Below are 26161 nucleotides of genomic sequence, written 5' to 3'. Positions count from 1 at the left end.
ATCTCCAACCACCCCATAAAGATGGAAATCAGAAATGAGGGAATCAAGGTGCAAGTGGGCTGAAGTGATGGATCCCGGAGAGCATTCTGCCCAAAGTTTGAACGCTCGAACTAAGCACTTCGAGCGCCCGAAGTTAGACCAGTAAACACCTTCCTCTTGACCTGCTTTGCACTACTTTGGTAGAACAGCCATAACTTTCTGCTCCAAACTCCAAATGACAAACTGTTTAAAGATTTGGAAAGCTGATTTGAAGCTCTAAATATGTCATGTTTTAATGGAAGTCCAATTCTCGAGTTTGATTGGTTAAAAATGGCAAGCAAAGTCAGATTCCACTGCTGCCAGAACTTAGCCTTGAGCACATTACTATTCAAAGATTGAATAAAACACCATTTTTGCTCCTTTTTGGCCAATGAACCTGAAAATATATAAAAACGTGCAAATAAAGATAATTTATAAAGAATAATCAAATAATGGATTTAACTAATGCAGCTAAGGGCGCTTGAATATGCAATATTCGGCGCTTATCACACCCCCAAACTTACATTTTGCTAGTCCCTTAGCAAAACTAAAATGAAAAACTCAATGAAATGACAACAATGGGAATGCTACCACAAAATCAACTATGGCAAATGAAATATATACATAGCTCGAATATAACTCGAAACAGACACAGGACTGGAGACGGGGTCATTGAGGAGACTACCATGCATATATGAAGCATTGATATAAAAAAAAAATTGGTTAAACACATTTCAATATACATGCATCAACATCTTAGTCTATATAAATAACTCAACTGTCATCTCTTGACTGGAAATCAACTCTAGCTTCAGTGAAAGTGGATTGGATTCACAACATGCGGCTTTTACTTTCTTTTTCCAGTTTCAAGACACAAGTCTTCAAATCATTGAATTCCATTTTAAATGAAGTCCCTAAGGCATGAATTAATTTACAAACAACTTTGTTGCTTGTTGACAGTTTATTTTAACTCAAAAATGATACATAAAATGGTTGTGCAATGCTGAAATCCTTTAAGCTTTCTAACCAACCCATATAGCAAGCGTTAGGCCAACAACTCCCAAACCAGATGGCTTTAGGGTGCTGAGTGTAGAGACACTCCTAGGGCTTAATAGCTCGAATTGGCAAGGCTACAAACTCCGACGAACCATGTTTAGAAAAATATTTTTGAATGACCGTGCAATGTCTAAGTCTTTTAAGCTTTCTGACCAACCCCTATAGCAAGCGTTAGGCCAACAACTCCCAAACCAGATGGCTTTAGGGTGTTGAGTGTAGAGACACTCCTAGGGCTTAATAACTCAAGTTGGAAAGGCTACAAACTCAAACTGGTTAAATTTTTTTTTTTTTTTCACACCAAAGGTATCCATCTATTAGGTTCATCAATTTAGATTAACTAGGTCAAGATCACGGTTAATCAAGTTACATGCCTCACGGTTAAGTTTCCAATGTGCATCTGTGCATTGTGAAGCATAAAAGAGTGTAAAATCCAGCGAGAATCTAATTGAGACATTTATACAGACTAATTTGAATCCACATGATCACTTTAAATTCACATTTTTCTTTATTTTCAAAAATTCACAATTGCTTCTATATCCACGGTATTAAACATATGCTTTATCTCCGACAAGTTTCAAATTATAATGTCATTGCTTAGCAAAAATATGGAACCAACAATGCAAGTTGCACCCCCAAACTGGAAGTACACATTGTCCTCAATGTGGGAGACAAAGATGGAAAAATAAAGGGCATAGGGGATAAAAGGAACAAAAATACCAAGTAGAGCGACGAAGGCAAAGGTTTCCAGCTATATAAAAGCGCAAAATGCTTCCCCCAAACTTGAAATGTGCCACCTGTAATGGGACACGAAGAAAAGGCAGAACAACGACAAAAATAGTAACAAACAGTAAAATATGGACGGAAAATTTCTGAAAAGAAGATAACAGAAATGCTAAAGGATTTTAATTCATAATAAGAAGATTACAAAAGGAACTGAAAGTCAATCATTTTGAACCAGAGCAACTTGTGCATAGCACAATCCTAAAGTTGAAAAGTAAAAGAAAAACAGAAAGGAAACATACACAAATACGAAACAAAATGATAAAGTCCAACACTGGCAACTATCTACGGGGCCAGGAAAAAATGGGCGAAGATGGCATTGAGGAGAGATTAAGTCTCACGCCGGTCCTCCTGTGCCATGCGACGGTCCTCCGCCGCAACACGGCGGTCGTCTGCGGCAAGGCGACAGTCTTCTTCGGCACGGAAGTAGTCCTCACGCACAGTCTGAGTGTAGTCGGCCAAAGAAATCTCAAAATGATCCATCCGCTCATGAATACGGGCAAGACTAGCCCGGATAAAGGCTTGGTCTGGCGGAAGATCAACAGAAGGCTCGTCCCTTTCAGCGTCCTCTGCCATGGGGTCATCCTCAGAAAAAGGAGGAGATGGAGAGTGGGGCAAAGGAGGAGCAGCGAGCCGAGGGTTCCGAGAATGGCTTAGAACATTGGTCCACTGGCAGAGAGTAAAAATTTGAATCTTTTTGCCCCTTGGTTCATGAGGAGGAACAATGAAGCCTTTATGCTTCAAGAGCTTGATAACAAAGAATGGTAATGGCAAAGGCCGATTTTTAAGATGCTGCTGCCGTGTGTTGATACACTCGTCCCAAAACCGCATAAATGTGTCCCAAATGAGTTCTGGGATAGAGAACCATTTGCCTTGGTCCATGGCATACAGGGCTTGCAACATTAGGCCTCGGCGCTCAGTGCTGTGCGCCAAGGGGTAAACATTATGCTTGAGAACGGAGTCAAGGAACCAAACTGGCTCCGGAAGGGTGGATTTGAGGGTAAAGCTCTGAGGTAGATGAAGGTCATCCACGTTGCAAATGGCAGCGACAACCTACTCCACAGTTAAAGTATCCAGCTCCTCAGCAAGAGTGAAGAGTGAAGGAAAAAGGGATGCCATCAATGGATGTGGTGAGAGTGACCGGCGGCTTTTCGGGGCAATTAATATTCTGGAAGAAGATCCGCACCACACGGGGGTAGGTGACCTTAGCAACGGGTTGGCAAATGTGCTGAAGGCGCCGGTTAACTAGCTCCGCGGCAGCCCATGAAGTGGTGGGAAGAGTGTCAAAGACACCCGTGAGCGGGAAGAGAAGCTCATAATTGAGCCTTTTGTCGAGCTAAAGGGCTCGGGGTTGTTCATAAGGAATGACGGGAACATCCTCAGAGGGTCTAGGACGACAGGAAGGGCCGGCATGAGACATTTGGAAAGGCAAACTTGGTTGGGGAATTTCAGGGAGCACCTGGTATGTATAAAGAAAGTAAGGATGTGAGAATGAGAGGAATCTATGAAGAAACCCAAAAAATTTTCAGACACAATGCTCTCTATGATAGAGCATAGCAACAAGCACAATTAAACTCCAAGGATTTGATGCCCATACTCCTCAAATGTAATATAAATAAACACAAAGATTGAAGAGAAAGAGGGAAGAGACATACCTTGGAAGAAGAGTGGAGAGAAGCACGGATGGAATGAGGAGGAATAGTGGGGGTGATGGTCATATATATAGGGATGGATGAAGAAGAAGGAGAGGAGTGAAATAGGTGGATAAATTATGGAAGGAGAGTAGTGGGATGTGGGTAAATGAAGGAGAGAAGTGGGATAGGTTAGGAGTTAATGGAAGGAGAGAGGAAGGTGGAAAGGTTGAGGTTGTGGGTTGATGGAGGGAGTGGGGGGGGGTAGAAGAGAAGTAATGGGAGAGAGGAAGTTGGAAATGGAGGGAGGAGGTCGTGGGTTGAGGAGCTGGAAAGGCGCGGGAGAGAGAGAGTTCAGATTTAAAAAGTGGGGAAGGAGGGTTCGAGCGCTCGAAGTTAGGCTTTCGAGCGCTCAAACTTGAGGCAGTGAGTTTCGAGCGCTCGAAGTGTGTACTTCGAGCGCTCGAAGTTAAGGCAGTGAGCTTTGATGGACTTTCGAGCGCTCGAAGTGTGTACTTCGAGCGCTCGAACTTGAGGCAGTAGGCTCTTAAATGAAAAATGGAAGTTTCAAGTGCTCGAAGCTTGGACTTTGAGTGCTCGAAATTTGACCAGTGAGCAAAGCTTGGGTGAAATGACTGAAATTGCCAATTTGCCAACATCTCTTCAATGCATGAATGGAATTTGGAGAAAATTTTCTAATAATGCATTAAAAATTAGAGGTTACACACATATGAAGCATTCCAAAGATCCAATAAAATTGCCGGATGAAGCTGAAAATTTCCAAGTATGAAAACAAGGGTTGTAGAAGGCCTAAGAAAACCAGTTTGAATTTTTGGACACAATTTAAGATAATTCCAGATAAGGTTAAATTTTGGCTTTCCTTAGCAATTTCCCAGAAAATTTCAAAGCCCAGGCAATTGAAAATGTAGAGAAGCCTGGAAATAGAAAGAAGTGTTTCTCATGCTGTGTTAAATTTAAAGTCGATAGCTAGACGAAGTTAGAGCAGGCATCAATCCTCGTAAATTGGGTCTGTCAAGAGGACTTTCTCAATTTTTCGGGTTGGGACTATGCCGTCAATGCAAGGCTTAAGCCGTTGGCCATTAACTTTAAAGAGCGATCCTTTTGCCAGATCTTGGAGTTCGATTGCTCCATGAGGGAAGACAGTAGTGACGATGTATGGACCATCCCATCTTGACCGGAGTTTACCGGGAAAGAGTTTTAATCGGGAATTGAAAAGCCAAACCTTTTGTCCCAGGGCGAAAGACTTGCTAACAATGTGCTTGTCATGAAAAGCTTTAGTCTTTGCCGTATAGATTTTGGCATTTTCGTATGCATTATTTCGGATTTCCTCAAGTTCATTCAGTTGCAAAGCACGATTAAAGCCGGCCTGTTTGAGATCAAAATTTAGCCTTTTTATGGCCCAAAAAGCACGGTGCTATAATTCTACTGGAAGATGACACGCTTTGCCAAAGATAAGTCGATATGGCGACATGCCAATGGGTGTCTTATAAGCCATCCGGTAAGCCCAAAGTGCATCGTCTAGTCTTAGTGACCAATCTTTGTGGTCCGCTTGAACCGTTTTTTCCAAAATGTGATTTATCTGCTGGTTAGAAACCTCTACTTGACCACTTGTTTGAGGATGGTAAGGTGTAGTAACCTTATGGATGACGGAATACTTAGAAAGGATGGATTTAAGATAACGATTTCTGAAATGTGATCCGCCATCGTTGATGATTGCTTGGGGCGTACCAAAATGACTAAAGATGTTAGATTGAATGAACTCGATCACAACTTTATGATCACTGGTTCTGGTGGCCGCGGCTTCCACCCATTTGGAAACGTAGTCCACCGCTACAAGGATGTACTCGTAGCCATAAGAAGATGGAAATGGTCCCATGAAGTCGATTCCCCACACATCAAAAATTTCAATTATTAATATGGAATTGAGGGGCATCATGTCTCTTTGGGACATGGATCCGAGCCTTTGGCATCTTTCACATGATTTACAGAAGTTGTATGCATCTCGAAACAAGGAGGGCCAATAGAATCCGCTTTGAAGAACTTTGTGAGCGGTCTTTTTGGCACTGAAATAGCCTCCACAAGTAAGAGTATAAAAGAAATTGAGAATGCTTATGGTCTCAGCTTCGGGAATACATCGCCGGATGATTTGGTCCGGGCAGTATTTGAATAGATCTGGATCTTCCCAAAAGAAATGCTTGACTTGGGAAAAGAACCAGTCATTCTCTTGTTTGGACCAATGAGTTGGAATTTTACCTACCGCAAGGCAGTTAACAATATCCGCAAACCATGGAAGATTTGCATGGGAAATCTGGAAGAGTTGCTCATCCGGAAAAGAATCATGGACAACAGCGAAATCGGAAGATTTTTTAATGAGTAAGCGAGAAAGATGATCTGCGACAACATTGTCTGCCCCTTTTTTATCCCGAATTTCAATGTCGAACTCTTGAAGTAAGAGTATCCATCGAATCAAGCGGGGTTTGGTCTCTTTTTTTGATAGCAAATGCCGAAGGGCGGCATGATCCAAGAAAACTATAACCTTGGAACCTAGAAGATAGGAGCGGAATTTGTCCAAGGCATAAACTACAGCTAGCAACTCTTTTTTAGTAGTTGTGTAATTTAACTGAGTATCAAAAAGAGTTCGACTAGCGTAATAAATGACGTATGGGAGCTTGTCCACACGTTGGCCCAAAACCGTGCCTAATGCATAGTCGGATGCATCACACATGATCTCAAAAGGAATAGACCAATTAGGCGGTTTCATTATTGGGGCAGATGAGAGGAGAGTGCGAAGTTTAATGAAAGCTTCCATACAAGCTTCATCAAAAGCGAATGGAACATCCTTGGCTAAGAGATTACACAAGGGTCGTCAGACTTTGCTAAAGTCTTTAATGAAGAGACGATAGAATCCGGCATGGCCAAGAAAAGAACGGATTTGACGGACGGAATTCAGAGGGGTAAGATTAGAAATTAACTCAACTTTGGCCTTGTCTACCTCGATTCCCCGTTTAGAGATGACATGTCCTAGAACAATGCCTTCTTGGACCATGAAATGGCTTTTCTCCCAGCTTAGAATTAGATTTGTCTCCTTACATCTTTGGAGTACAAGAGACAAATTGTTGAGACGAATCAAAGGAGGAGCCAAAGACAGAAAAATCGTCCATGAAAACTTCCAAAAATTTTTCAACCATATCGGAAAATATGGACATCATACACCTTGGAAACGTTGCAGGAGCATTGCATAGCCCAAAAGGCATGGGTCGATATGCAAAAGTTCTAAAGGGACATGTGAATGCTGTTTTCTCTTGAGCTTGAGGGCTGATTGCCACTTGGTTATAGCCGGAATAACCGTCGAGAAAACAATAGTAACTTTAGCCGGTTAGCCTTTCTAGGATTTGATCAATAAATGGTAATGGAAAATGATCTTTCCTAGTTGACGAATTGAGCTTCCGGTAATCAATACACACACGCCACCCGGTGGTGGTTCGTTGTGGCATGAGCTCACCCGCTGAATTTTCAATAATGGTGAGACCGAATTTCTTGGGAACAACTTGTGTGGGGCTTACCCACTTGCTATCAGAGATGGGGTAGATGATTCCCGCATCTAGCAATTTTATTACTTCCTTCATTACCACTTCCTTCATGTTAGGATTTAACCGGTGCTGAACCTCTCTAGTAGGCTTTGCGTCATCCTCCATATGAATGCAGTGCATACAGATGGAGGGGTCAATTCCCTTCAAGTCAGCCACTGCCCAACCAGTAGCTTCTTTGTGCTCTTGTAGCACCGCTAAAAGGTTGGTTTCTTGGTCCTTTAGAAGATCCGATGCAATGATGACCGGGAGAGTTTGATTTGAACCAAGGAATACATACTTGAGATGTGCCGGGAGTGGCTTAAGCTCAAGTAGTGGTGGAGATTTCAAAGATGGAACCGGAGGAGTAGGGGAAAGCTGAGGAAGCGGCTCTCTTGGAATTTTCCAAGGGGGAATATCCATGATAGCGTCGACATCAAGTAGAGAATTAACTTCTTGGATGAATTGGTCAATATCAAAGTTTAAGAAGTCGAAATGAGACATGCAAGTTTCAAGGGGGTCCTTACTTAGAATGAAGGGGAGAGATTCTTCAACCACTTTATCAATAACATCAACAAGAAAACAATCATCCTTATTGGAAGGATGTTGAGTTGCATAAAAGATATGGAGTTTGACTTGCATGTTTCCAAAAGCAATGTCCATCACCCCAGTTCGGCAATTAATTGATGCATTAGCCGTAGCTAAGAATGGCCTACCAAGGATCACTGGAATATGCTTTTTTGGATCGTGGACCGGTTCTGTGTCAAGAACCACAAAGTCTACCGGGAAGTAGAATTTGTCCACTTGGATGATAACATCCTCAAGAATGCCTCGTGGATGCTTGACTGATCTATCGGCAAGTTGCAAAACCACGGAAGTCGGCTTTAAATCTCCTAGGCCAAGCTATAAGTAAACTGAGTATGGAATTAAATTCACACTAGCTCCTAAGTCAAGGAGGGCCCTCTTGATTTTGTTGTCACCAATGACACAAGAGATTGTGGGGGCACCCGGATCCTTATACTTTGGAGGAGTACTGTGCTGAATGATAGCACTAACATTTTCAGTTAACCTCACTTTCTTTGGCAAATGACTTTTAGAAGTGCGCTTTTGAGTGCACAAGTCTTTGAGAAATTTCGCATAGGGAGGGATTTGCTTGATAGCATCCAAGAGGGGCAAGTTGATCTTCACTTGCTTGAAAACTTCCCACATGTCTTGAATTTTACAATTCTTGTTCCCAATGTGTGTTGACTCTTGAAGACATTGCGGAAACGGAGCTTTTGGCTCATAAGTAGTTTCCACATTTGGATTAACATGTGTGGGATTTCCGTGAATGGTATTTGGATGAGAAGAGCTTGGAATTTGATTGGAAGAGCTTGAATTTGGATTTCTTAAAGGAGGTTCTTTTCCATTTTTGTCTCCATTAACCTTGTTGTCAACCACTCTACCACTCCTAAGGGTGGTGATTACTTGAACATGCTCATGACTCGGCCCACTCGATGGAGGGGTTTCATCAATCGCATGCATCCCTCTAGGATTTTCAAATGGTTGAGCGGGAAGCTTACCCTTGTCCTTTTGAGGCAATTGGTTCATAGAGTTAGCTATTGGCCCACTTAATTTTTGAGCTTAGCTATGGATTGAGTATGAGGGTGAACCATTTGAAAAGTAGGCTGCAAAGATGTCAAGAGTTGCTTGTTGGAGTCCATGATTTGCTTGTTTAATGACTCCATCATTTGCTTGTTTGCAGCCACAATTTCATCAGTTGGGTAGACCGGAGGTTGATTAGAGACATTTGGATTATACGGAGGATAGTAGCTTGAGGAGGCTGGAAATTGCCTATTTTGAAATTGAGGAGGGGGCTGATTTTGATGCCCTTGATTTTGGAATTGGGAATTTTGTGGGGCTTGTTGCCGCCACGAAAAATTAGGGTGATCTCGCCATCCCGGATTGTAGGTATTGGAATAGGGATTATTCCCGGATCTTGAGAACATGTCATTAGCTTGCTCTTCATTTGGATTGGAATATTGCTCCGGTGTGGGGCAATCTTCCGTGAGATGGAATGGACTAGTACATGATGAGCATACCGAACTTGCCGAATTTTGAGATAATGAAGGAGAGAGATGTGGTGCAATCAATTGATAGAATTTATGAGCTATGGCATCCACTTGGGATGATTCCTCCCTTATTGATTTTAGTTGACACGGGTTGGTGTTCTTTGGATTGGTTGAGGTCGGAGCCCTACGAGAATTATGTTGAAGTGAATTTTCGCTTAAATTCTCTAGTAGGGTCCAAGCCTTATCTGCATTCTTGGACATGAACATCCCACCACAAGAAGAGTCAACCATGAATCTATGGGGTTCGGTTAAGCCAGCATAGAAAGCTTGCACTAATTGCCATTTTGGAATCAAATGATGCGGAAATTTTCTAAGAAGGTCTTGTAGCCTTTCCCAAGTCTCGTAGAGTTGTTCTCCATCCGTTTGAGAAAAGCTAAGAATGGAACGCCTCATTTGGTTGTTTTTACTCACCGGATAATACTTCTTAAGGAATTTTTGCTGTAATTGAGCCCAAGAAGTGATGGAATTTGGAGTGAGTGAGTTTAACCAATACTTTGCCCTATCTTTTAAAGAAAATGGGAAAAGATGCAAATGGAGTGCATTCTCAGGAAAACCTCTCAACCGGATGGTTGAACAGATTTCAAGGAATTCATCAAGATGCTTATACGGATCTTCATTATCAAGGCCATGGAAAGATGGAAGCATTTGAATGGTACTTGATTTGATCTCATATTGAGCCGCATCACTATGCATGAAGGTGAAGCATATGTAGTAGGGATGAAATGGTCCCTGAGAGTCATTGGCTCTTCATTTGGAATTTCGGCCCTAATCCCCTCATTTCTAACATCTCCTACATTTTCAGCCATTGTGTTAAATTTAGTTTCAAGCTCTCTTACGCTAGAAGATTCCCTAAGGTTTCGTCTAAGCATTCTTTCAAGTGAATTTATGTCAACTGGCGAGTCAAGAGTTGGTAGGGAGAGCGATCTACGGCCAAACATCAACAATATATAATGCTATCAATGCTACTATTCATCATTCCCAACTCCACATACGATGTTCCCATTCTCCTCAATTATCAAGACATAATTTAAATGGCCACGACAAGGACCGATGCTTGTACAGGAAATTTAAACAAGATAATAGCCTCAACCAGGGCTTTAAAACTAAATTATCACTAAGGTTAACACATGCACAATATATTACAAATTTGAAACTAGAAGGTCAAGAAACTTACCTGGAGTCCCCTAGACTTACAAATTTGCTAGCGTTCCCTCAATGAGCCCCGAGTTCCTAGAATCTCACAAACACTTAAAACAAAAAGATGGTCAAACTACACAAGAAATATTCATAATTCATGATATTAACAATCACACTCAAATTAACCCTAAAACTTCAGTTGCTAAACCGTTTGCAGTCCCCGGCAACGGTGCCAAAAATTGATCGGTTGAGTTGATTACAATTATAAATCAACCTTCGCAATAGCACGAATCATTGTAAAATAGGGCTATTGGTCGGGTAAGTCGAACCACTGGGACTGCGCTAATCTATGGCAACCTAAGTGTCTAGAGTCTTATTAGAATGATAGGGGTGTTTATAGAGGATTTGTTGGTTGTCACTTAAGCTATGAAATTAAGATGCATAAAATAAAAGTTTGCAAGAGTTTAAAGGAGATGAAATACAAGTAAAGAGAACTAGGGAAGTGAATCCGCCTCCATCCCTATACACATGCTAGATTAGAGGTAAATTGGGGGAAAAATAATATATATTATGGTCATGATACATAGTAACACTTGGTTGCTATAATATCCTCAAGAATGTTCATTAAATCTGAAGCAAGCATGATCCATCAAAGGTTAACATGTTTAGACTACCTAACTAAGGTGTAGCTTAACCACATTTACTTGAATGAAAGACTATCAAGCCCTAGATAAAATGGTGAAGCACATGAAGGTAAGAAATAAGTATAAATCATCAAAGGATTCACCTAAGCAATGATCTATCAAAGTCCTCCAACTCCATGCCATTAAAACAATTCCATGATCTCACTACCATTGTCACCATGAGAGTGCAAGCAAAATGATTAAAAGAATAAACCATCAAAGATAGATAATTGACTCAACATTAATCATTTAAATACATGAAGATCCATTACAAAAGGCAAAATGCTCTAGACCATGAAAAGACCAAAGAATATACATTGTAATCCCCAAAATATAGCCTAAATTAGAACATGCTTACAAGGGAGGGGCCTCATCACCTCCCTAGATGGAGGTTTAGTTACCCATGGAAGCTGTAGAAGAAGGAAGAAGCTTGGTTGCAACCTTTATTTTCGAGCTCCCTTTCCTTGGCTTTAAGAACTCTATCTTTTTCTCCTCTTTCTCTCTCTACAATCTTGCAAGAATGAGATATATCTCTATTTTGTGTGGTTCCCCTCCTTTTGTGTAGACATCTCCTCCACCAAACAAGGCTCAACTCCCACCAAAAGACATCTCCAACCACCCCATAAAGATGGAAATCAGAAATGAGGGAATCAAGGTGCAAGTGGGCTGAAGTGATGGATCCCGGAGAGCATTCTGCCCAAAGTTCGAGCGCTCGAACTAAGCACTTCGAGCGCTCGAAGTTAGACCAGTAAACACCTTCCTCTTGACCTGCTTTGCACTACTTTGGTAGAATAGCCATAACTTTCTGCTCCAAACTCCAAATGACAAACCGTTTGAAGATTTGGAAAGTTAATTCGAAGCTCTAAATATGTCATGTTTTAATAGAAGTCTAGTTCTCGAGTTTGATTGGTCAAAAATGGGGAGAAAAGTCAGATTCCACTGCTGCCAGAACTTAGCCTTGAGCACATTGCTATTCAAAGATTGAATAAAACACCATTTTTGCTCCTTTTTGGCCAATGAACCTGAAAATATATAAAAACATGCAAATAAAGATAATTTATAAAGAATAATCAAATAATGAATTTAACTAATGTAGCTAAGGGCGCTTGAATATGCAATATTCGGCGCTTATCACACACACACAAGGTTCAAGTAAATTTCCCCATTAATATACAATTACTAATGTCTAGTGAAGTCAAGCTTAGTGGTGAGCTCCAGTACCCCAAGTCTTCCCCTCTATATCTTTCTCTACTTTATTAATCATTGAATTTTGTTTACTTTAATTTCATTTGCATAATAGCTTAATCAATCAATCCGACCAACCTTTGATCACTCGACCTACTAACCTTATATATTGTTTCCATTGTAAAGGCACCCACAATCTCATAGGACGATCCCTACTCACCCTAGCTATATTTTTAGTTAGAGGTAGTAGTGGCTTTTATAAATTTAAAACTTGGCCACATTGCACACTCACACTCTTAGTTTTTCTCTTTGCAAACTTTTAGTGCAACGCGACTGCAACCACCAAGTTTTTGGCGCCGTTGCCGGGGATTTAATTGGCAACACCGTGTTTTGGAAACAAATAGGAATTAGTACTCTTTTGATCGTGTCTTTTCTTTATTATCTTCTTAGTTACTTATTGTGTTTGTTGTTGATTGACTAGGTGCATTGAGTGAAGGAAGTTGAGCAAAGGAGAATTCAAAGCAAGGAGCTAAGCAAGGCAAAAAGGCTAAAATCTAAAATATGCAAAGCATAGCAAGGCTTAAAACTTTAAAATTTAATTGAAGTTGCTTAAGGTCCCTTTGTGAGATCTTTCTAATTCAATCTCTAGTTAAATCGTTGGCCCGCGTGGAAGTTTGTTTTTCATTTCTTAGATAAATTGTGAGCCCGCGTGGAGGCAATTTACTTTTCTTTGCATATTGTTCAAGCATGGGAGTATGGGATCAATGTATGTGAAGATTTGTTGATTTGTTATGGGGGAGAAGTGTTTGTTACTTGCTTATTTCTTGTTATTGTCTTTGTTAGTGCATACATGGTCGTAGGTCATTAAATCCTACTATTGTCTCTCTTAATTTCATCTTGAATCGGTTATTCGTAATCCTAGGGGAAGATGTAGTTCTCATCACTCCATTTCATCAATGGAGGAGCAAAATAATGACCATGTGGAGGACCTTAGTTATATAGACCAACAAGGCATCCTCCACCCTAATGTGTATCATGAAAACATCCGAGTACCATTAGGCATGCCTAGACCATTCATTCCACCACAACAACAAGGCTAAATTCCATTGGGAATGCCTCAACCAATCTTTGTTCCACAACCTCCTATGGTTCAAGCTAACCATGGTGTTCGAGTAGCACCACCGGTTGTAAATCCCCCTCTTACTTTAAGAGACCATTATGTGCCTAATGAATATAATGCACCTATTTGCATTCAATTGCCTCCATTTTGAGCACATCACTATGAAATCAAACCACAAACCATTCAAATGCTTCCCAACTATCATAGACTTCCAAGTGAAGAACCCTATAAGCATTTGAATGAATTTCTTGAAGTGTGTTCCACTGTGAAATACACAGACATGCCAGAAGAAGTGTTAAGACTCAAACTTTTTCCTTTTACCCTCAAAGACAAGGCAAAATATTGGTTTAACAGTCTTAAGTCTTTTTCAATAACTTCTTGGGCAAAAATGCAACAAGAGTTCTTGAAGAAGAATTACCCGGTTTCAAAGACTAATGCCATGAGAACTTCTATTCGTGAATTTTCTCAAGGGGATGGGGAAATGTTTCATGAGACATGGGAAAGATTCAACAACTTGCTTAGGAAGTGCCCATATCATGACATACCTAAGTGACAATTAGTTAAATATTTTTTTAAAAGTTTACCGGATAATCACAAGGGTATGGTTGATGCATCTATGGGTGGTTCTTATCTTGATAAGCATGAAAATGATGTGTGGCAATTGTTTGAAAGTATGAGTGAAAATTCCATGCATAGATCTCTATCTTCTAAAAATGGTAGAAATCTAGGTGGAAGGAAGAATGTTGGCTTGTATCAAGTTGACAACTCTAATGATATAGCCGCCGAGATGAAATCCTTATCTCAAAGGTTTGATAAATTTTTGATCAACCAAACTTCGGCGAATCAAATGTCTTCTTCCCCTAATCATGTTCATCATCGTGCATCTAATGAATCATGTATGAATTGTTCTAGTGTGTTACATTCTACTTCCAATTGTCCCCATGGACATGTGCAAAATGACAACCATGAGCAAGCAAATGCCATTTTTGCTATCCAAGGGAATAATCCCTATATCAATCATTATAATCCAAGTTGGAGAAATCACCCAAATTTCTCTTGGAAAAGCCAAGGAGAAGGCTCAAACCCTCCCCAAGGTGGTTTTCAAGCAAAGTATATTCTGCCTCCAATGCAAAGCCAAGGATCCCAAGGATTTAGATCGTCATATCAATCACATAGCAATCAATTTTCAAATTCTCATTTCCCTAATCAACCATCTTATTCTCAAGGAAATTTTAGGAGTCCCATTTTTTAAGAGAAAGTTTTGACCGCTTTAGGCACTCTAAAGGCGAACACTCAATTGCTTCATTCTCATTCTCAATCCATTGCTAAGCTAGAAACCCAAGTAGGGCAAATAACTAGTACCTTAAATGCTAGAGAGAAAGGGAAAATGCCTTTGAATGCCCCACCAAAGCAACAATGTGTTGTGGAGACTCATTCCTCATTGGAAGGTCCCACAATTGAGTATGTCAATGCGGTGATGACCTTGAGAAGTGGGAAGATTGTGGACAGCCAAGTAAGTATGTCCAATAAAGAGAGTGAACCAGTGCAACTAAAAGTTAACACCTGTCCCGTTTCACATTTTATTCCTCCTTCATTGCATGTACATGATCATATTGAGAAAGCATTGAAAAATGATTTGAAAGATGAATCAAAGCAGGATTTGAAAAAGGACTTGAAAAATTCTTGCATTGATGATGTTTCAAAGAAAATTTTTAAAAAAGCTTTTGAGCCAAAAGCTCCATTTCCGACTGCCTTGAAAGGATCCATTTATCTTGATAAACAAAAGACCGAGACCAATGAAATCATTGAAATATTTAGGCAAGTGAAGATTAATCTCCCACTTTTGGATGCAATTAAGCAAATTCCGGCTTATGCCAAGTTCTTAAAAGATCTTTGCACCCAAAAGAGGAAGACCAAAAGCCAAGCACTAAGAAAAGTGGTCTTGACAGAGCAAGTGAGCTCTATTTTCCAACATAACACTCTACCAAAGTTCAAAGATCCCGGTTCACCTACTACTTCTTGCATCATTGGAGACCACGTCATCAATCGGGCTCTCTTAGACTTACGAGTAAGTGTTAACCTTCATCCATATTCAGTGTATGTCAAATTGGGCTTAGGAGACTTGAAACCGACGTCGGTAGTTTTGCAACTTGCCGACCGATCAATCAAAAATCCCCGGGGTATCATTGAGGATGTTTTGATTAAAATTGATAAGTTCTTCTTCCCAGTTGATTTCGTTGTCATTGACATGGAACCGGTTTCGAATCCCAAAAGCCAAATTCCCGTTATCCTTGGCCATCCATTCTTAGCAACTTTGAATGCCAATATCAATTGTAGGACGGAGATAATGAAAATCTCATTTGGGCATACGAAAGTGAAGTTGAACATTTTTAATCCAACCCTGACTTCCATGGACCAACATAAAGAAGTGCGTGTTGTAGAGGAGTGTGTAAACCATGAATTTGATGAAGTTAAGTCTTTACTTGATGTTGAACATTCCCATGGTTTATCTACCAACTTAAAAGCAAAAAAAGTTGCATTAAAGTCAAGTGTTCCAAGGGCATGGAAGCCCAAGAGTTATTTTGACCAAGGACCGTCAATGTCGTTTGAATCAAATCCAATGAGTTCCTTAGGGAGCAATTTGTTGGGTGGGGTTCAAAAATCCATTCACCCCATTAAGGAGGGGATGCATAACAAGATATTTGATTTGGGCTAAAAGAGGCTAACGTCTTGCTAGAGATGTTAAAGACTAGTAAATGCTTTGTAGGGTTTATAACCCTATTCCTCCCTTATTTCTATTTTACCCATTTCTTGCGTCGTTTAGATATGTTTTGGGGTTTATACACATTGATAAGAACTATGATTGAGAATGCATATACTTTTATTCTGAAAATAGGCATTTTGTTCCTGTTCGATAGATCTCAAAAGAGGTTCGATCGATTAAACATCCCATCCCTGCATCCAATCATTTCTCTGTTCCATCGATCAAAATTTTCCTACATAAATCAGCTCCCTGTGTATCGATTGAAAATTTCCTTGGATCGATCTGAAAGTTCCTAGATCGATCCAACCTTTTCTTGGATCGATCTTCACTCCACATTTAGAAATTTTTTTAAGATCCATGAAAAAGGCCTCTCTGCGCATCATTCGAACTTATCTATAGGTTTTCTCATGTTCGATCGATCGAAGTACCTTTCAGATCAATCTTGGATTAATCGATCTGTACCCCCTTTGTTGACTTTGATTTGACTACTCTTTTGAATTTTGAACTTTAATTTAATAAAAATCCAAAAATATTTTGAATTTTTAGTTTATTTCATTTTACTCTAAAAAAAAAAAAAAAATTCAAATTTTTTTTTTTAATTTTAGGAAATTTTTCAAAAAATATTTTCATTTTATCTTATGTTCATTTTTATTTTTATTTTATCTTTTATTTTTATTTTTGTTTTTATTTTTATTTTTATCTTAAAAATATTTTCAAAAATTCCAAAAGATTTTTATTAATTTTATTTATCCAAAAATCCAAAAAAATATTTTCTTTTTAATTCCATTTTATTTAAAATTTTCTAAAAATCCATAAAATATTTTCAGTTTTCAAAAATCCAAAAATTTTCAAAAATACTCTGTCATTTGAAGTATAGATCGATCTGTGTTCTTTTAAGATCAATTTATGTTCGATCGATCTGAGATTTTTCTAGATCGATCGAACTTGTCGGGACCATTTTTTAAAATAAAACCCTAGGGTCATTTTGATCATTTGTACATCGATCTCAAACCCTCATCTCTTTCGCCGCTGCAAACCCCCATCTTCCCAACCTTCGGCATGTCTCCGGCGAACTTCCCGAGCCTCGAATCTCTCTCCCTCACCTCAGATCTCATCTCTCTCTCCTTCGATCCACTTCTCTCCTCGGATTAGGTAAGTTTCGAGTTTAATTTTTCATTTTTGAGTTTCAATCCTTATGTACTTGAACTTTCCATGATAAATCTTGAGATGCTATGATTGTTTCTTGCCATATATGAAGCTTTAAGCATGTGTATATATATGTATCTATATATGTATAGATTTTTATATATATTTCATTTCCAAATTGATTTTGGGGGTCATGTGCCCAAACAAATGACCATTTGTGTGTTGTTGAGGAATTGTGGGACCCACGAGCTTGCTCGGGTGCCCCCGTGCCATCCACGTCATAGATCTGTGACTGTTTGCATTTTTTGCAGAGTTCGATCGATCTCTATTTTTCTCAGATTGATCTGAGTAAGATCGATCTCACTTAAGTCTAGATCGATCCAACTTGGTTTGATCTCATCTTTTCCTGATCGATCGAATATCACAGATTTGTATTTTCACTTCACACACCATCTTTGGTGTTCCATGCTATCTTATTTATGCCCAATGCTTGTGTTTTCCACATTTGATGCATTCTACACTTATATTGTTTAGTATGTTTCACTTGGTCACTGTTTATTTGGCTGCGTCGTAACTTGCATAAATTCATGATTATTATTCTGAGTTGTCTTTCTTATTTGACATACATGTTTCTATATATTGTGCTTTAATTCTTTATGCCAGTACTAACTTATATTGCAAGTGTTTTCTTTTTGTTTTGTAAGCTATGGCTATGGTAAAGACTGTTTCCTGTAAGCATTATACACGCCGAGTGAGGCAGATAGTAGAGGAGCTGGCAGGACCATCTCATGTTCAGGACTTCATTCCAAAGCCAGCTCCAGAGTAGGTTGATGAGGCTGAGCAGCCTGAGCAATTAGAGGAGTATCCAGAGGTAGATCTAGCTCAGTCCCCTTCAGCCGACTCTAGACTACAGTCTTTAGCTCAGACTGAGCATGTACCTTCTCCTTCACCACCACTGGCACAGCCAGGCCAGGTCCGCGACAGACCTATTAGGAGATACTCACGCCTTGAGGTGGTGCATGAGTCAGTATTTGATATCACCTTCTTCTCTCATTATCTCCTGACTTGGCCAGCATATGATGATATTGACCAGAGGGACATTTTTGCTATTTTAGCCCCAGTCACCTATCCAGTTTACCTGCGGCTTGTTTGGTTGTTCTACCAGAACCTCCGACAGGCCCCGAGTAACTTGTCAGAGCTACACATTACCATTAATGGCCACCCCATCCGGATCACAATTGATATTCTTGCCAGATCTTCTCGATGCCTGCATGTCTGCCCTCCTGATGTTCATTATCCTATCTTGGAATGGAGGCCTTCTTACGTAGATATAGCCGAGGCACTGACTGGCCACTATGCAGATGGCGAGACTTTCGCCACCCGGATTTATCTGCCCGATGACCTTTGGTTCTACGATTCGGTACTATTTCAAAACGTATATATAGCGAGCCATAAGATCCAGAGGCGTTTAGACTTTTTGGTTGCTTTATATGTATTTTATATAGGCCACTGGGTATCTATGTCGGCACTCTACTGGAGTGTCATGATGAGATTGTATTCGACTTACATTAGCAAGACCAAGCCCAGGCGGGCCATTTTCCTCCCATTTGGCCAACATATCACTCAGATACTCCAAGATCAGCGCTATCCCTTTTGTCCAGATGAACGTATAGAGATAGGAGCTTGCCGCTATGGTAAGAAAGACTGGAATAAGAGCTACAATGCTCTTATCAAGAGCCTAGTGGAGGACGCTGTTCTAGTAGCTGAGGAGCTTGAGGAGGAGGAGATAGCAGCAGTAGCCGCAGCAGACAATCCAGCAGACGCACCGACGGCTGCAGTATATATGGATATAGACTTTGAGCGAGAGCTTCCAGCAGAGGAGTTACCACATCACTCTCCGACAAGGTCGCCAGTTCATTCTCTAGAGCAAGCTCAGAATGTACCACAGTTTCATAATCCAGTCATACCTGAGGCTCCAATTCAAACACTTGGCCTAGGAAAGCGTATCTAGACCTTGGAGGATGGAGTTGTCTCTCTTCAGTCAGATGTGGCATCTCTCAGCACGGACGTGACTACTCTCTGCTCCGATGTCTTAGATGTCAGAGATATCAGGGGATCACGCCCCACTCGCCCTACCTCATCTGCCTAATCTCTATTCATTTATTTCATTATTCCATTATATCTGTGATACATTACTGCTCTTTTGATACTGTTGTGATATTTTTGCGGCCAGTCTATCAGCCCTATTACTGTGATGTACCATATACTATTTTTATTTTCCTATTTTATGCATGATCTTTTGGATATCATATTCTTCTATTGATATATTTGTGTGTGACTGACTCCATTATCATGTGCATCCTAGTGACTTCAGTGAGAGAGTGCTGCCTGAATTTTTCAAGACCACCATTTTCCTCTCTCATTAGTTCATTCATTATCCCATTTACACTTGCATATCCACTATGCACCATTATTGTCCCCTTTGTTATCTGATCAGCTTTTCTCTCAGTGCCATCTTTTTGGGACCACAGTTAATCCCAAATTTGGGGGGGGTTATACCACCTACTTTGGATACTTCTGTCCCGGCCATTCTTTGTCATAGCTACACTGGTATACTCTTTCCTTTGTTCTCTTTACACATTAAGGACACTGTGCCATTTAAGTTTGGGGGTAATGGGTATTGTTACAGTATTTGCTTTTAATTCAAAATTTTGAGCACGACTTGTGTATTTTAGAGATTTTATATGATTGGTCCATAACTAGCTATGATTTTGATCTTTTGAGGACTATATTGCTTAGAATTTAAAAATTGTTCGATTTGAGAGTCCAATACTCTTTGTATGCCTTGTGGATGCCATTTAGGAGTAAATTTTTTGAAAGATTGATATCTTGCTTGCATTTGTGGTCCATATCATCCTGATTTTGTGATTGTTTTGAGATTCACTCTAGGATTCTACACTAGCACAGACGCACACTAGTATTCATTTATGGGGTACATACTTTGTTGATTATTGAATTAGTTATATCCCAATTGGGTTAGTAGTGCATTGAAAGCTTACATCTTGATAAAAGTGGATAACAAACCCTTTTCATTGAGTAGCCGGGAGTCTAGCCTCATAAAGCACTGTATTTCTCATGTCGAAAGGTGGAGGGTCCAAACTCTAGGTTAATAATTGAAGAAGAAGAAGAAGTTGTAAAAGTAATAAAAAAGTGAGGACTTCTCCCAAAATGTGAGAAGTGGGAAATGATTAGATAGAGGTTGTTTTGATTTGTAGCCTAGTTGATTTGAGCTTGTAAGTCCTTAGGGGTGTTTGAACACCTAATACCTTAAAGCCGTCTGATTTGGGAGTCATTGACCTAACACTCGACCTCATGGATCGCTAGAAAGCTTAATAGATCAACACATTGCACTATGCTTCCATCTTTGATCCTTCGAAAAAAAAAAAAAAAATCGAGTGAAAAGAATAAGCGCACATAGAACAATAAAGCTTTAATAAAATATCCACTCTTTGTCTTGATGATCGGTACTAGATTTGTGTGCTAGTTTGAGGGTAAGGATGTGATCATTTCTTTAGTTGGCTTAGATAGCAACATACTTGATGTCGATCCACTCAAAAAGGATTCTAGAGTTGTTTTGATTTGCATAATCATTTTCTTGATGTGTGGAGGACCATATTTGTTTGCTTGATGTTGAAATTTTGGGAGATTGCTTAGAAATGGTTAAAAAATTGCATACTTAAGCTAGTTTTCTCCCAATCATTGTTTGCAATATTGGTACCTCTTTTGTGAAAATGAGCTTAATGTTTGTTGGTATTATTTTTGGAAACCCTCGCGAGACTTCACTCGTCCCCTAGGGGTAACTTAGGGGTTTATAAGGCTTGTTGCATATGCTAAATGTAATCGTGTTCCCTACGAAAGTGGCGTTATCCATTTATTGCTTTCTAGTTCATAGTTGTATAGTTGTTCATTCCATTCCTTTACTTTGTAGTTCATTGCTAGGGACTAGCAATATTTAAGTTTGGGGGTGTGATGAGCAATGAAAAGTGCGCGTTTAAATCCCTTAAGCTTGAGCATTTTAGGACCTTTATCTATCTTATTTCCCTGTTTTATTCTAATTTCGTGTTATTACCCATTTCAGGTGCTTATCCCAAAAATAAGTCAATTCAGCCAAATAAGAGCATTAAAGAAGTTAACTCAAGCTGAATGGAAGAAAGGAGCAAAGTGGGAGCAAAATGAAGCAAAGTGTGGAAATTCAGCATGTTCGATCGATTTCAGCTTTTCTTCGATCGATCACATCGATCTAAATAGTTCAAGAAGGATCCAAGCTTTTGTCCTTATCCAAAAGAATCTAATAAGTTCGATCGATCCAACATTTCCCCGATCGATCAAAATAATCCTATCTTATCCACACCTATCACCCCACCAACCACTTTTGTTTCTTTCCCAAAATATCTCAGAGATTTGTCTTTATTCAAAAAGGAGCCGCCAAGGATGATCGATCTCTGCAACATTCGATAGATCTCAGCCAAGTTCGATCGATCTCAACATAGTTCGATCGATCGAACTTCCTCAAGTCCAAAAAGAGACAAATTCCAACTCATTAAAAGTTAGCTCATTGTGCAATCATTGGTAGGACCTTGATGCACGAATCCAAACCATTAGTGTGACATTTGACCTACTTATATAAGGATGGAGAGCCACTTTTAGAGTATATCTATTATTCATAATTCATCATATCTCATATCTTAGAGAGGAGGCTAGAAATTAGAAAGCTTTACACATTTTGGGAGTTCTTCTATTCTTCTAGGGTTTCCATCAAGAAGTAGGTCATTCCTACCTTGGAGATAGCCCTTAAGGGTTGGATGACTACTTCAATGAGTGGCTAGACATCTACTTGGGGCTAGAGTAGCCCTTAAGTTTGCTTCCTAGACTTAGTTCTTTGTATATTTTTGGGGATTTATTTGTAATAATGTTATGATCTTGGATTTATATATATATTTTGTGGTTTCTACTTGATGTGTATGGATTAATGCTTTCAATTGATTATCTACTTCTAACCATATGTCTATGTATGCTAGAATGGATGATTCATATACTTTTCTCTAGATTTAGTGGAATTTATCCATGTCTATGTGTATGGATGAAGTTAATCTAGAGATGGTCAAAACATAGAGCTTAATTGAACACTTTTGCAATTTATTTGATGGTTCACACTTGTTTCTTGATGGATTGTACCATACCTTTAGCTTACTTAGTTAAATTTCATGTCTTTAGTGTAGATGTAGTGTAGTTGCTTTAAATTCATAGATAGGTGGACAATCTACCATTGTTCCTTGGTGTTCCATACTTATGAATGCATTAGGTGTATGTTTTTAGATAGTTGTGTGTGCATAAATTGTGGTTTCATTGAATGGATTTTGGTCTCATTTGATAGGCTGTGCTTTCCATTTAATTTGGCTTGACAATCTTTGCTTATTTGCCATCTATGCCTAGTTTTAATTAATGTCACACACACACACACAAGTTACAAGTCAATTTCCCCATTAATATACAATTACTAGTGTCTATTGAAGTCAAGCTTAGTGGTGAGCTCTAGTATCCCAAGTCCTCCCCTCTATATCTTTCTCTACTTTATTAATCATTGAATTTTGTTTACTTTAATTTCATTTGCATAATAACTTAATCAATCAATCCAACCAATCTTTGATCACTCGACCAACTAACCCTATATATTGTTTCCATTGCAAAGGCACCCATAATCCCTTGGGACGATCCTTACTCATCCTAGCTATATTTTTAGTTAAAGGTAGTAGTGGCTTATATAAATTTAAAACTTAGCCTCATTGAACACTCACACTCTTAGTTCATCTCTTTGCAAGCTTTTGGTGTAATGTGACGGCAACCACCAGTATAGAAATACCCTGAGGTCTATCACATACCCCCATCGTCATCCCAGATAAAACAACAAAAGATCTAGCTACAAATGAGTGTGTAGCACCTGTATTAAATAAAACATGACCATGCGACCCATGAATAAGAAACATACCCTCAACAGCCTGAGGTGCCCAAACATCCTGTGGCATGGAGTTGAACACCCTGCCATAGTGCAACTACTGCAGTACCTGTCCCTGAGGCGGTGGCAGTGCTGGTAAAGCCGAATATGTCTGTCCTTGAATCTGTGGAACCTGTAGAGCAGGTAAAGGTACCGGTGCCCTCTGTCCCTACTATACATGCTGCCCCTGTCCCTGTCCTGCTTTAGGACACTGCCTGGAAGTATGACCATACTCTTCACAAGTATAGCAACTACGCTAGAAAGTGTCAAATGACATCCTCTATCGGTTAGCCTGTGGCTGACCCTGTCCTCCCTGTGGTCCCCTATTCTGCTGCCTCTGAATAGGTGCCTCATCCCTGTGAGCATCTGAACCACCCTTGTGCTTCTTCCAAGAATGTTATCCCTGGAATTTGCCCTTGTCCATTGCCATTTCCTTTCTCAGTTAACTGATTAGCAGAGTCTCTATCACTATTGTTATATACAAACTCTACAAGTGACAAATAATCCTCCTGTGGCCTCTTGGAAGGTCACTTTGGGATCCTAAGGATGTTATATATCCCTAGAGACTATGTTTATGTTTTTGCTTCCTCATTTCGGATCTGTTATCGGGTCAAACTTTGGTTCATTATAGGATGCATTGGCTTGAAAAACCAGGGCCGTCACAGCCTCACTGGTATTTACAATAAGGTGTCAAAACACCACTTATCTCTGCACCACAAGATTAGATGGAATACACAGTTCAAAGTATACAACACAAGAAACTCTAGTTTCACTTCTCTGCACCAAGAGGGATATAACTGTCAAAACACAATGCAGCTTCATTTGATACCCAAACTAGGTTCCCACAGCCTTGACACAGTGAAATACACTTGCTTGAATGACTTCCTGAATTAAATAAGTAAGGTAGATCAATGAAGAACATACAAGGCAAAAACCCTAAATTCAAAGGTATAATGATCACTTCACAATGCAACCTTAAGAAGGACCTAAAATTGTCTTCTACAGCTCCCAATAGCTTAGATACACTTTCTTAAGAGATAAACTCAGTGAAACCAGTAAGGTATAATAGAGATAGCACACAATAGCCTTGTAGTCTTTAAAACCCTAGCTTTGAGCCTTCAAGGGTAAGATTGTAAATTAGTCTCAGAACCAGCCCAAATTCCACACCCTTAGCCTTCAGTAGGTAGAATACACTTGCTCAGTTGATAAGATCAATACAAACAGCAAGGCACAGTATAGATATCACAATTTTAAGCTAAAACCCTAGCTTTGTAGCTTTAAGGGGTAACTCCATAATGTAGCTTCAGTTCAAGCTTGCATTTGACTTTCATAGGCTTGTATGGGCAGGATACACTTACTTGATAGTTAAACTCAGTTTGATAAGCAAGCAATAACAGTGAGATAGCATAGCAGCCTTGTTTTCTTCAAAAACCCCAAATTGAGCCTCACAAGGGTAAGTTTGTAATACAACCTTAGGGACACCTCAAACTTCACTCCCCCAGTCTTCAATAGGCTATATATACTTGCTTAAATGATAATAACAAAATAAACAACAAGGTATGGCTTTGTATATGCTCACAGTAGATATTTTAGGTTTAAAACCCAAAAATTAGTTTTACAAAAACAGCTTTAATGTAGCTTAAATTCCCAACAACTAGAGACTCGCTCAGCTTAAATATGATGAATTAAACTTGTAATATAGCAAGGATAAGATGTACACATAGGGGCATAACAATATAGTACTAACAGCAGCAAAATTAAAGCTCACAGCAGGTGTATATATTTGCTACTGTATTTTTCTGGTTTGAGGGGCACAAGAGTCAATTCGAGGCTGGGCCTTCTTGAGTATAGCTCCCACAATTTTCTTTCATCATAGTTCACTTGGTCAAATTAACATTTCTCATTTCGAAGCAAGTTAATATCAATTTTTAGTTCAAAGAAAGCTTTATAAGACAGTTTCTGCAGCAGCACTGTTTTTAGGGTATTTCTGGTATTTCATAGCTATAAAATTTGGATTTTGGTTCTATCAAGAGTATATTAAATTTGGACATGCTCATATGAATAACTCAACAAGCACAATAATATATTACAATTTCAGTACTCAAAACCGAATTGTAAAACTGCTATAAGCTGAAACAAATGTGGTTTACAGTACTAAACTAGAACAAGTCATTCCTCAGTCCAAACCACAACTAAGACAGCCTTAAATCAACAAACTAGGCATGCTCAGATGATAAACATTCATGGTATAGCATGGTTCAAACAAGTTAAGCTCAGGATTATAGAATTAAACTAGAAAGGCAAGCTAAACTTGGGGTTTGAGATATGAAAAATGATACCAGCCTTAATATGTTGTCTTAGGCCACTTCAGCTGATGTAAACCCTCAAGATACACTTGCTCAGACCTTGTTCAAGCTCCAAAAGTAATCACTACAGATTTTCACCTCCCAATCCTCATTGTTTGCACCAGAAAACAGCATCACAGGTCCTTATGTTCTTCAGTAAATTAGCACACACTTCATACTGATTTCAGAGAACAAATTCAGCTCAAAACCTTAAGTATTTCTCTGAAAGTCACTCAAACATTTTTAGCTCTCGAGTATCTCATACACAGCATCACAATGTAGCTCAAAGGACTCTATTTTTGTGTTCACTTTCTGCTACTGCTATAACAGTATATTTATATAACTTTCATTGTTATCCTAGTATGGATAAGAATATTCCATTACTAGCCAATCAAGGATAGGGATATATGCAGATAGCATACACTATGAATGGACTGAAATGCCCCTGGACAGTCCTATCTTGGCACTAAAAAGTACCTTTTCTGCAGCCCTCAAATGACAATATACAATGCTGATACCTACATCTGGGAATTTGAATTTCTGTCA

The 26161-nt window shown here is 39.4% G+C and overlaps 1 long non-coding RNA gene across 1 annotated transcript in view; it reads right to left on the bottom strand.

Annotated features, from left to right (window-relative positions):
- Positions 1-25902, bottom strand: part of LOC132273850 (uncharacterized) — a 54343-nt gene extending 28441 nt beyond the window's left edge. The window contains exon 1 of the long non-coding RNA XR_009470268.1: positions 25610-25902. This is a non-coding gene — a long non-coding RNA (uncharacterized LOC132273850). The remainder of the gene's footprint in view (positions 1-25609) is intronic.
- Between the last annotated feature and the right edge of the window lie 259 nt (positions 25903-26161).

This window comes from Cornus florida, unplaced genomic scaffold, assembly GCF_030987335.1.
Source record: "Cornus florida cultivar Cherokee Brave unplaced genomic scaffold, ASM3098733v1 CherokeeBrave_3.0.0_Hap2_Chr09, whole genome shotgun sequence".
Classification (NCBI taxonomy): Eukaryota; Viridiplantae; Streptophyta; class Magnoliopsida; order Cornales; family Cornaceae; genus Cornus; species Cornus florida.
Note: the sequence above shows the minus strand (reverse complement) of the source record. Positions and strands in the feature narration are given on the sequence as shown.